Below are 11,330 nucleotides of genomic sequence, written 5' to 3' on the forward strand. Positions count from 1 at the left end.
CCAGCACCACCTGCTAAAGGGGCAGTCTTTTTCCATCGCATACTCTTTCCTGCTTTGTCAAAAATTAATTGGCCATACATTTGTGGGCCCAGTTTTGGGTTCTCTATTCTATTCCATTGGTCTATGTGTCTGTTTTTGTGCCAATATCATACTGTCTTGATGATGACAGTTTTGTAGTAGAGGCTAAAGTCGGATCGTGATGCCTCCCGTTTTGGTTTTCTTCTTCAATATAACTGGCTATTCGAGGTCTTTTGTGGTTCCATACAAATTTGAGGATAGTTTGTTCTAGCTTTGAGAAGAATGTTGGTGCAATTTTGATGGGGTTTGCATTGAATGTGTAGATTGCTTTGGGTAGTAATGACATTTTCACAATGTTTATTCTTCCGATCCATGAACAGGGAATGTTTTTCCATTTCTTGGTGTTTTTTTTTCAATCTCTTTCATAAGTTTTCATAGTTTTCATCATATAGGTCTTTTACATCCTTGGTTAGGTTTACTCCTAGGTATTTGACAGTTTTTTGTGCAATCGTAAATGGGATCAGTTTCTTGATTTCTCTTTTGGCTGCTTCATTTTTGGTGTATAGGAATGCAACTGATTTCTGTACATTGATTTTGTATCCTAGTCAGGATGAAATTTAAAATGCTATAATCGAGATGCAATCTTGAATGGATGCCACAATGGCAAAGATGGATAAGCAGAGTAGTGAATCAGCAATATAGAAGATAAAATTATGGAGAATAATGAAACAGAAAAAAAGTGGGAAAGGGGGAAACAAAGGCAACTGATCACAACACAAAACTTAAAGAGCTCAGTGATTTATTAACAAGGAATAACATCTGAATTATAAGAGTCTCAGAAGATGAAGAGAGAGAAAAAGGGGCAGAAGGCTTATGTGAACATATTATAGCAAGAAACTTTCCTAATGTGAGGAAGGACACAAACATTGAAATCCAAGAGGCAGAGAGAGCTCCCACTGAATTCAACAATAAACAATGATCACCAAGGCACATCATAGTCAAATTCACAAAATACACAGACAAGGAAAGATTTTGAAAGCATCAAGGGGAAAAAAATCTTCAACCTATAAGGGAAGATAGATCAGGCTATGGCAGACCTATCCACAGAAACTTGGGAGGCCAGAAAGGAGATGGGATATATTCAACATGCTGAATTAGAAAAATATGCAGCCAAGAACTCTTTATCCAGCAAGGCTTTTATTCAAAATAGAAGGAATAAGAAAGAGTTTTCTAGAAAAACAAAAACTAAATTAGTTTGTGACCACTAAACCAGCCCAGCAAGAAATTTTAAGGGTGATTCTTAGAGTAGAGAAAAGATAAAACAAAAAAGACCAAGAACAACAAAGACTAGAAAAGACCTGAGAACATTAAAAGAAACACCAACTCTACAGGCAACAAAATGGCAGTAAATTCATGTTTTTCAGAACTCACTCTAAATATCAATGGACTGAGAGCTTCAATCAAAAGACATATGGTATCAAAATGGATAAGAAAATAAGACCCATCTATATGCTTCTTACAAGAGACTCGTTTTAGGCCTAAAGACACCTGCAGATTGAAAGTAAGGGGATGGAGAATTACCTATAATGTTAACGGTCATCAAAAGAAAGCTGGAGTAGCCATACTTAGAAAAACTAGATTTTAAAATAAAGACTGTAAGAGGGCCATTATATCAAATTAAGCGGTCTATCCACCAAGATCTAGCCATTGTAAATAGTTATGCCCTCAACATGGAGACACCCAAATATATAAATCGATTAATCACAAACATAAAGAAACTCATTGATAATAATACCATGATAGTAGGGGACTTCAACATTCCACTTACAGTAATGGACAGATCATGTAAGCAGAAAATCCAAAGGAAACAATGGCTTTGAATGACACACTGGAATGAATGGACTTAAAATATATTCAGAATGTTTCATCCTAAAGCAGCAGAATATGCATTTTCCTCAAGCGCACATGGAACATTTTCCAGAATAGATTATATACTGGGTCACGAATCAGTCCTCAATGAAAACAAAAAGATCAAAATCATACCTTGCATATTTTCAGACCACACACTATGAAACTTAAAATCTACTACAAGAAAAAATATGGTAAGACTATAAATACTTGGAGATTAAAAAAAGTCCTACTAAAGAATGAAGGGGTCAACCAAGAAATTAAAGAGGAAATTAAAAAGTACATGAAAGCCAATGAAAATGAAAACATGACAAGCCAAAACTTCTGGGATGCAGCAAAGGCAGTCATAAGAGGGATATATATAGCAATTGAGACCTCCCTAAAGAAGGAAGAAAGGTCTCAAACACACAACCTAACCTTACATCTAAAAGAGCTGTAAAAAGAGCAGCAAATAAAGTCCAAAACCATCAGAAGACAGGAAATAATAAAGATTAGAGCAGAAATCAATGATATAGAATTTTAAAAAATCCAGTAGAAAAGATCAATGAAACCAGGAGCTGGTTCTTTAAAAGAATGAACAAAATTGATAAACCCCTAGCCAGATTGATCAAAAAGAAAAAGGAAAGGACCCAAATAAATAAAAGCACGAATGAAAAGGAGGGATCACAACAAACACCACAAAAATACAAATAATAATGAGAGAGTATTATGAGTAATTATATGCCAACACATTGGGCAATCTGAAAGAAATGGACAAATTCCTAGGAACATATAAAGTACTAAAACTGAAACAGGACGAAATAGAAAATTTGGACAGACCCATAACCAGTAATTAAATTGAATCAGTAATCAAAAATCTCCCAACAAACAAGAGTCCAGGGCCGGATGGCTTTCCAGGGGAATTCTACAAACATTTAAAGAAGAGTTAACACCTATTCTTTTGAAGCTGTTCCAAAAAATGGAAATGGAAAGAAAACTTCCAAATTCATTCTACAAAACTAGCGTCACCTTAATTCCAAAACCAGACAAAGACCCCACTAAAATGAGAACTACAGACCAACTTCCCTGTTGAACATTGATGCAAAAATTCTTGACAAGATACTAGCAAACTGGATTCAAAAGTACATTAAAAGAATTATTCACCATGCTCAAGTGGGATTTATTCCTGGGATGCCGGGCTGGTTCAATATCCACAAATCAATCAATATAATACATCAAATTAATAAAAGAAAAGATAATAACCACATGGTCCTCTCAATAGATGCAGAAAAACATTTGACAAAATACAGCATCTTTCTTGATAAAAACCCTCAAGAAATCAGGGATAGAAGGATTATACCTCACGATCATAAAGGCAATATAGAAAAGACCCACTGCTAATACCGTCAATGGGGGGAAACTAAGAGCTCTCCCCCTAAGGTCAAGAACACGACAAGAATGTCCACTCTCATCACTGTCACTCAACATAGTGTGGCAAGTCCTAACCTCAGCAATCAGATAACATAAAGAAATAAAAGGCATCCAAATCGTCAAAGAGGAGGTCAAATTTTCACTCTTCACAGATGACATGATACTATGTGTGGAAAACTCAAAAGACTCCACCAAAAAAGTGCTAGAACTGATACATGAATTCAGCAGTTACAGGATATAAAATCAACGTAGAGAACTATGTTGCATTTCTATAAATCAATAATGAAGCAGCAGAAAAAGAAATAAAGGAATTGACCCCTTTTACAATTGTACCAAAAACCATAAAATATCTAGAAATAAACCTAACAAAAGAGGTGAAAAATCTATACAAAAGTTATAGAAAGCTTATGAAAGAAATTTAAGAGGCCACAAAGAAAAATGGAAAAATATTCCATACTCATGGATTGGAAGAACAAATATTGCTAAAATGTTGATACTACCCAAAGCAATCTACATATTCTGTACAATTCCTATCAAAATAACACCAGCATTGTTCACAGAGCTAGAAGAAACGATTCTAAAATTTGTATGGAGCCACAAAAGACCCCAAATAGTCAAAGCAATCCTGAAAAAGAAAACCAAAGCTGGGAGCATCACAGTCCCGGACTTCAAGCTGTGTTACAAAGCTGTAATCATCAAGACAGTATGGTACTGGCACAAAAACAGACACTCAGATCAGTGGAACAGAATAGAGAACCCAGAAATGGACCCACAAGCGTATGGTCAACTAATCTTTGACAAAGCAGGAAAGGATATCTAATGGAAAAAAGACAGTCTTTTCAGGAAATGGTGTTGGGAAAACTGGACAGCAACATGTAGAAGAATGAACCCGGACTCTTTTCTTATACCATACACAAAAATAAACTCAAAGTTGGTGAAAGACTTAAGTGTAAGACAGAAAGTTATCAAAATCCTAGAGGAGAAAACAGGCAACATGACCATGGCCACAATAACTTCTTGCTTAACATGTCTCTGGAGGTAAGGGAAACAAAAGCAAGAGCAAAAGCATCTGTTGGGATCTCGTCAAGATAAAAAGCTTCTGCACAGTGAATGAAACAATTGGTAAAACTAAAAGACACCCAGAAGAATGGGAGAAGATATTTGAAAATGACATTTCAGATAATGGGTAGTATCAAAAATCTATAAAGAATTTATCAAACTCAACACCCAAAAAATAATAATCCAGTGAAGAAATGGGTGGAAGACATGAATAGACACTTTTCCAAAGAAGACATCCGGATGGCTAACAGACACATGAAAAGATGTTAAACATCATTCATCATCAGGGAAATACAAATCAAAACCACAATGAGCTACTGCCTCACACCAGTCAGAGTGGCTAAAATGAACAACTCAGGCAACAACAGATGTTGGCCAGGATGTGTAGAATAACCGTTTTGCACTGCTGGTGGGAATGCAAACTGGTGCAGCCACTCTGGAGAACAGTGTGGAGATTCCTCAAAAAGTTAAAAATAGAACTACCTTACGACTCAGTAATTGCACTAGAAGGTATTTATCCACAGGACTCAGGAGTGCTGATTCAAAGGGGCATATGCACCCCAATGTTTATAGCAGTGCTATCGACAATAGCCAAAGTATAGAAAGAGCCCAAACGTCCACTGACTGATGAATGGATGAAGAAGAGGTTGTATATACATACAATGGAATATTACTTGGTGATCAAGAGGAATGAAATCTTGCCATTTGCAACAATGTGGATGCAACTAGAGTGTATTACGCTAAGCAAAATAAGTCAGAGAAAAACAAATATCATATGATTTCATTCATATTTTGAACTTAAGATACAAAACAGATGAACATAAGGGAAGCTAAGCAAAAATAACACAAAAACATAGAGGGGGACAAAACACAAGAGACTCTTGAATACAGAGAACAAGCTGAGAGTTGCTGGCAGGGTGTTTGGTGGGGGGATGGGCTAAATTTGTGAGGGGAATTAAGGAGGACATTTGTTGGGATGAGCACTGGGTGTTGTATATAAGAGATGAATCACTCAGTTCTGTTCCTGAAATCATTATTACACTATATGTTAACTGACTTGTATTTAAATAAAAAAGAAAATGAGCATATGCTTTGGAGCCAGCCTACTTTGGTATAAATCCTGGTTCTGCCACCTGCTGTGTGATTTGGGGCAGTTACTCTTACTGCCTGTGACCTGATTTTCTCATCTATAAAATGGGGGTGATAATCTTATCTCATTAGGTTGCTATGAGAATTAAATGGGTAAATAAATACATGTCTACATAAAATAAATTCACACACATACAAACACACTTAGAATGTGTCAGTCACATAGTAAGTGCTGTGTGTGAGCATTTGCTATTGTGACTCCTTTCCCGATATACCTTCACAGCTTCACAACACCTGGTGGCTTTCTTCACTCAATGCAGTTTCCTCTCTGTCAGGCTAGTTATCCCTAATTTGTGTTCAAGTAGCCTTTGTTCATATTGACCTCTCTGCCTCAGAAGTCTTCCTAATCTCCACCTGGCCAACTCCCACCCATCCTCTGTGACTTAGTTCAGGAAATGCCTCCTGGTCACCCATGACACTTTGGGCACATTCTTGGCTTCCCATTTTCCCCTTTGTCTACTATGATCTATTTATCAGCCGATTTTCCCCACTAGCTTATGGAGAGGAGAGGTTTTATCTTCTTCATTTTTTAAAATTTCCTGCCTGTAGATCAGTGATTGGTATTTAGAAGAAATGCGGTAAAAGTTTGTGGACTGGAAGATATTATAGTACTAATAAAACTCCACTGCCAGAGCTATCTTTCTAAACATAGGTCTGACGACAACTTTACTCTAAAATGCTTATGTGGAAACAATCAGGACTATATTGAGAATAAGCCACAAGTCTTGTGGCCCATTTCTTACTTGCAGGACCAGGGAGAACCTGGCTCTGGAGAGCTATCCCCTGGAAAGGCTATTTGATGCATTCGAGGATGGAGAAACGAAGTTCTCCATGATGGGTGACCATCCAGCTTTGTTAGCCACTTCCCGAGGAACTACTGCCTTAGCTCCTCTTTGCAGCACTCCAGATCTGCTTCCTCCGTCCCGTCTGCTTATTGGGAGCCTGTTGGTGGAGCATCAGAACCTACTACATTTTGCATGTTACCTGCTCTAAGGAGCACAGGTGCTGGTACTCTGGTGGCCAGAGGAGCTGTGGGCTTCTCTGTTAGGTGCCAAACGTGATCTCAGGTGACAGATCTGGCAGTCATAGCCCTATAAATCCATTAAGAACCTGGGAGAACCACCCCTACTGTTAGGCAGTGACTTCCTGCCCTGGAGGTACATTAGAATCAGCTGGGCAGCATCTGAACCTAACCATGTCTGTGCGGTACCCCTGATAATTGAATCAGAATGCCTGATGAGGTGGCCCCGGTGTCAGTAATTTTTAAAACTGCCCCAATAATTCTACTGTGCAGTACGGTGGAGAACCATTGCTGCTGGGTGGGAATGGGGCAGGACTGGGTGAGGAGAAAGAATGTCTCATTAACCTGTCTTTTTTCTAGGCCAGATATGCTTCCATCTTAAAATAAACGGTCACAGATTAAGTGACTCCTCCCCTCCCTCTCCACTACTGTATCATGCAGTGGGGATAAAATAAGCACTTCTCTGTATCTTGGAGCTTACAGTCAAGCAGGAGAGATAGACCATGAACATGAGCTTATAAATTATGAAAACTTCTATGGAGAAAAAGGACAGGGTGCCACATGGAAAGTGACTAATTTTATACTGGTTTATGATGAATAAGCTGACACCTACAAAATAAGAAGGGGCCAGTCCCTGGAAGTGTTGGGGAGAGCTGAGGGAACAACATGGGCTAAGACTTCACAGCAGCAACATGGTGTTTCTAGTCCGTTTTTCTATCTTCCACAAACATTTTCTGTGACAGGCAGAATATAGAGATGGCAGGCATGGATCCTATATTGGAGGAGCTCATAATTCCATGGAGAGACAATGTGAAGGGAAATAGATTGCAATAAGCAGAATTTAGCAGGGATTTCTGCCCAATGCGTGGAATGGTATATATGTATAGGGGTGATCAGAGGTCTCAGCAAAGAGAAGTCAGGCTTTGGATGATCTCATAGAACCACTTCCTTTGTCAATGCTGTGCTTGACACCGTGGAAAGAATTCTCCAGAGAGGGGAGAAAGTGCCCCAGGCACCAGGAAGCACATGTATAAAAACATGGAGGTATCAGAGTGCTTAAAATGCGTTGTGTGTCTGGGGCCTTGGATGGGGTATATGCTGTGACGGGGGTGTGGGTGGAGATGGGTGGAAATGATGAATCAATGTCATCAGGGGCTGAGTCTGGATTGCTTGGCTATGAGGGGAGCTAGAATGGATGAGTTTCTGATCCCAGAAGAGGCTGCAGTTCCCATGGACCAAGATAAACTCTCTTCTCTCCTCAGAGTTACATTTGCCTTAATTCAGTTTCCTGTGGAATGGGGACTCCCAGGGTCTCCAGGTGCTGGGCAGCTGGCATCTCCCAACAGTCCTTTATACACCTGGCACTTCAGCCTGTATCCTTTGATGCCTGAGTCCTAAATGTTTATTTTCCCCTCTTTTTAGAGCAAAGCCACTTCCATGTTTGGTCCCTACAAATTGAAAGTAACAAAGGGTAGAGCCCTTGGATGACCCACTTCACAGACAGCTGTGCAGCAGCCTAAACATTGCATGTTTGCAGAATGCCAAGAGGACAAGGGCTGGGGCACACTTGCTGATCCCTTGGCCCACAAGTTCCAGGTGCACCATGTGATACTTGATGTTGTTTGTTCCAAGTTCCTTTCACCATATGTGGGATGCTGGGTCAGAGAGAAGGTGAAGGTGAAGCTGTATGGTATGGTAGGGCTAAGTTTAGAAGGGTCTTGTGGGCCATGGAGCTTGAACTTCATCCTTGGGAGTAAGGAGCTAGGGGAGGATTTTCAGCCAGGAGGGCCATGATTAGATCTGTGTTTCTGAAAGATTTCTCTGTTGGCTGGTGTGGGAGATGTACCGTAGAGGAGTGATACTAGATGCTGGGGTTCACAGGAATATTAGCTCCAGGGGGTTCTGTCTCTTCTGTTCATTATTTTTCCCTAGGGTCTAGAACAAGGCCAGGCACATAGTTGGTAGTCAGTAGATACCTGAGACCAGTCAGGAATCTATTGTTTTGGTTCAATAGCACTTAAACTTGGTTAGTGGAGAGGAATTAGATATATTGAAACAGTCTGGAGGGAAAGCTTAGGTTTGGGGGCACAGCTGGAATAGCAACTTAGTTGGTTTTACTGCTTTAGCCCAGACCTAAGAATTCCAGCAGCCAGGCTACAATGGTAAGGACTGTTGTTTGATTTGAGATTCTCTATTCACCATCCTGGGGTGTGGGCTCCCACCTTGAGGAGTTGTGAGGTCCATGGAAAGCATCTTCTCCCAGGAAGTCTGGCCTAGGTACCACCTTGTTCTTTGTGACCTCATTAACATCAGGGCTTCCTGGTACAGCAGATGGAATTGTGATTGAGTTTTCTGTAGTGTGTGATAGAAGATCTACAATTACAGTTTCTATCTCTGATATATTTTTATATTTAAAATTGAAAAGGACACTATTAAAATAATTTCCCTCCTGTTTGCTTCTAAAACTCAACCTGTCATCTTGCATAGGCATCCTGCATGGGTCACCTTGGTAACCCATGCCAAAGAATCCCCAAATCTAGTCTGTACATTGAAAAACTATTGTTGACTCAGCTTTTATTCATCTGTGTTGTTTTTTTTTTAAATGTTTTTCAAGGTAATTTGGGCTGGTCATTACTGTTGTGTCCTAGAGCATAAGTTCCACCTTAGTGGATCAGGTACATTCTTAGTTGTAAGTAACAGAAATCCGTTTTGGTTAACTTAAGCAGAAAACAGATTTTTTTAAAAAGTTTATATATTTTTTAAAAAGTATATATCTATATATATAATTTGGAGTTTTATGTAAATGGTCTAAATGCACCAATCAAAAGATATAGGGGGCAGAATAGATTTTAAAAGATAAAAACAAGACCCATATATTTGCTGCCTACAAAAGGCCCACCTCAGGCCCAAAGGCACATATTGACTGCAAGTGAAGGGATGAAGAAACATTTACCATGGAAATGAAAGTAAAAAAAAAAAAGTCAAGGTAGCAATACTTATATCAGACAAAATAGAATTTAAAACAAAGACAGAGAAGGGCATTATATAATGATAAAGGGGTGAATCCATTAAGAAGATATAACAATTGTGAATATCTACACACCTAACACTGGAATCCATAAAGCAACTATCAACAGACATAGAGAAATTGACATAATACAATAATAGTAGGGGACTTTAACACCCCACTTGCATCAATGGATAGATCATCCAATTAGAAAAATCAATAAGGAAATACTGTCTTTAAATGACATATTAGACCAGATGGACATAACAGATACATATAGAACATTCGATTCAAAAACAATACAGTAACGTAGTAGCAGAAAGAGAAATTAAGAAAACAATGCCACTTAAAATTGCACCAAAAAGAATAAAATACCCACGAATAAACTCACCCATAGAGGTAAAATTCCTGTATTCTGAAAACTATAAGACATTGATGAAATGAAAGAAATTAAAGCTGACACAAACAAATAGAAAGATATTTCATGCTCATGGGTTGGAGAACAAATATTGTTGAAATGTCCACATTACCCAAAGCAATCTACAGATTTAATGCAATCCCTGTCAAAATAAAAACAACATTTTCCACAAAACTAAAATAACCCTAAAATTTGTGTGGAATCACAACAAAAGACACCAAACAGCAAAAGTGATCTTGAGAAAGAAAAACAAAGCTGGAGGTATCACAATTCCAGATCTCAAGATACACTACAAAGATGTAGTAATAAAAAAAGTGTGGTACTGGCACAAAAGTAGACATATAGATCAATAGAACAGAATATAGAGCCCAGAAACAAGCCCACAAATATATGGGCAATTAATCTTTGACAAAGCAGGACAAAATATACAATAGGGAAAAGACAGTCTTTTCAGTAAATGGTGCTTGGAAAAGTGGTCAACTACACGCAGAAGAATGAAACTGGACCACTTTCTCACACCATACACAAAGATAAATTCAAAATGTATTAAAGACCTAAATGTGAGACCTGAAACTATAAAAATCCTAGAAGAGAACAAGGCAGTAATTTCTCTGACATTGGCCATAGCAACATTTTTCTTTTTTCTTTTTGTTTTTTTTTAATAGTTTATTGTCAAATTGGTTTCCATATAACAACCAGTGCTCCTCCCCACAAGTGCCCACCACCATGACCATCACCCCCTCCCTGCCTCCCCCTCCCCCTTCAGTCCATGGTTCATTTTCAGTATTCAGTAGTCTCCTTGAGACTGTGTCCCTCACTCTCCCCAGCTCTCTTTCCCCCTTCCTCTCCCCATAGTCCCCTGCCAGGTCTCTCCTGTTAGACCTATGAATGCAAACATATGGTATCTATCCTTCTCTGCCTGACTTATTTCGCTTAGCATGACACCCTCGAGGTCCATCCACTTTGCTACAAATGGCCATATTTCATTCTTCCTCATTGCTATATAGTACTCCATTGTATATATATACCACATCTTCTTGGTCCATTCTTCAGTTGATGGACACTTAGGCTCTTTCCATGATTTGGCTATTGTAGAAAGTGCCCCTATAAACGTTGGGGTACATGTGCTCCTATGCATCAGCACTTCTGTATCCCCTGGGTAAATCCCTAGCAGTGCTATTGCTGGGTCATAGGGGAGTTCTATCGATAGTTCCACACTCCAGAGCAGCTGCACCAGTTTACATTCCCACCAACAGTGTAGGAGGGTGCCTGTCTCTTCACACCCTCGCCAGCATCTATAGTCTTTTGATTTGTTCATTTTAGCGACTCTGACCGGTGTG

Source organism: Suricata suricatta, chromosome 11 (genome assembly GCF_006229205.1).
Source record: "Suricata suricatta isolate VVHF042 chromosome 11, meerkat_22Aug2017_6uvM2_HiC, whole genome shotgun sequence".
NCBI lineage: Eukaryota > Metazoa > Chordata > Mammalia > Carnivora > Herpestidae > Suricata > Suricata suricatta.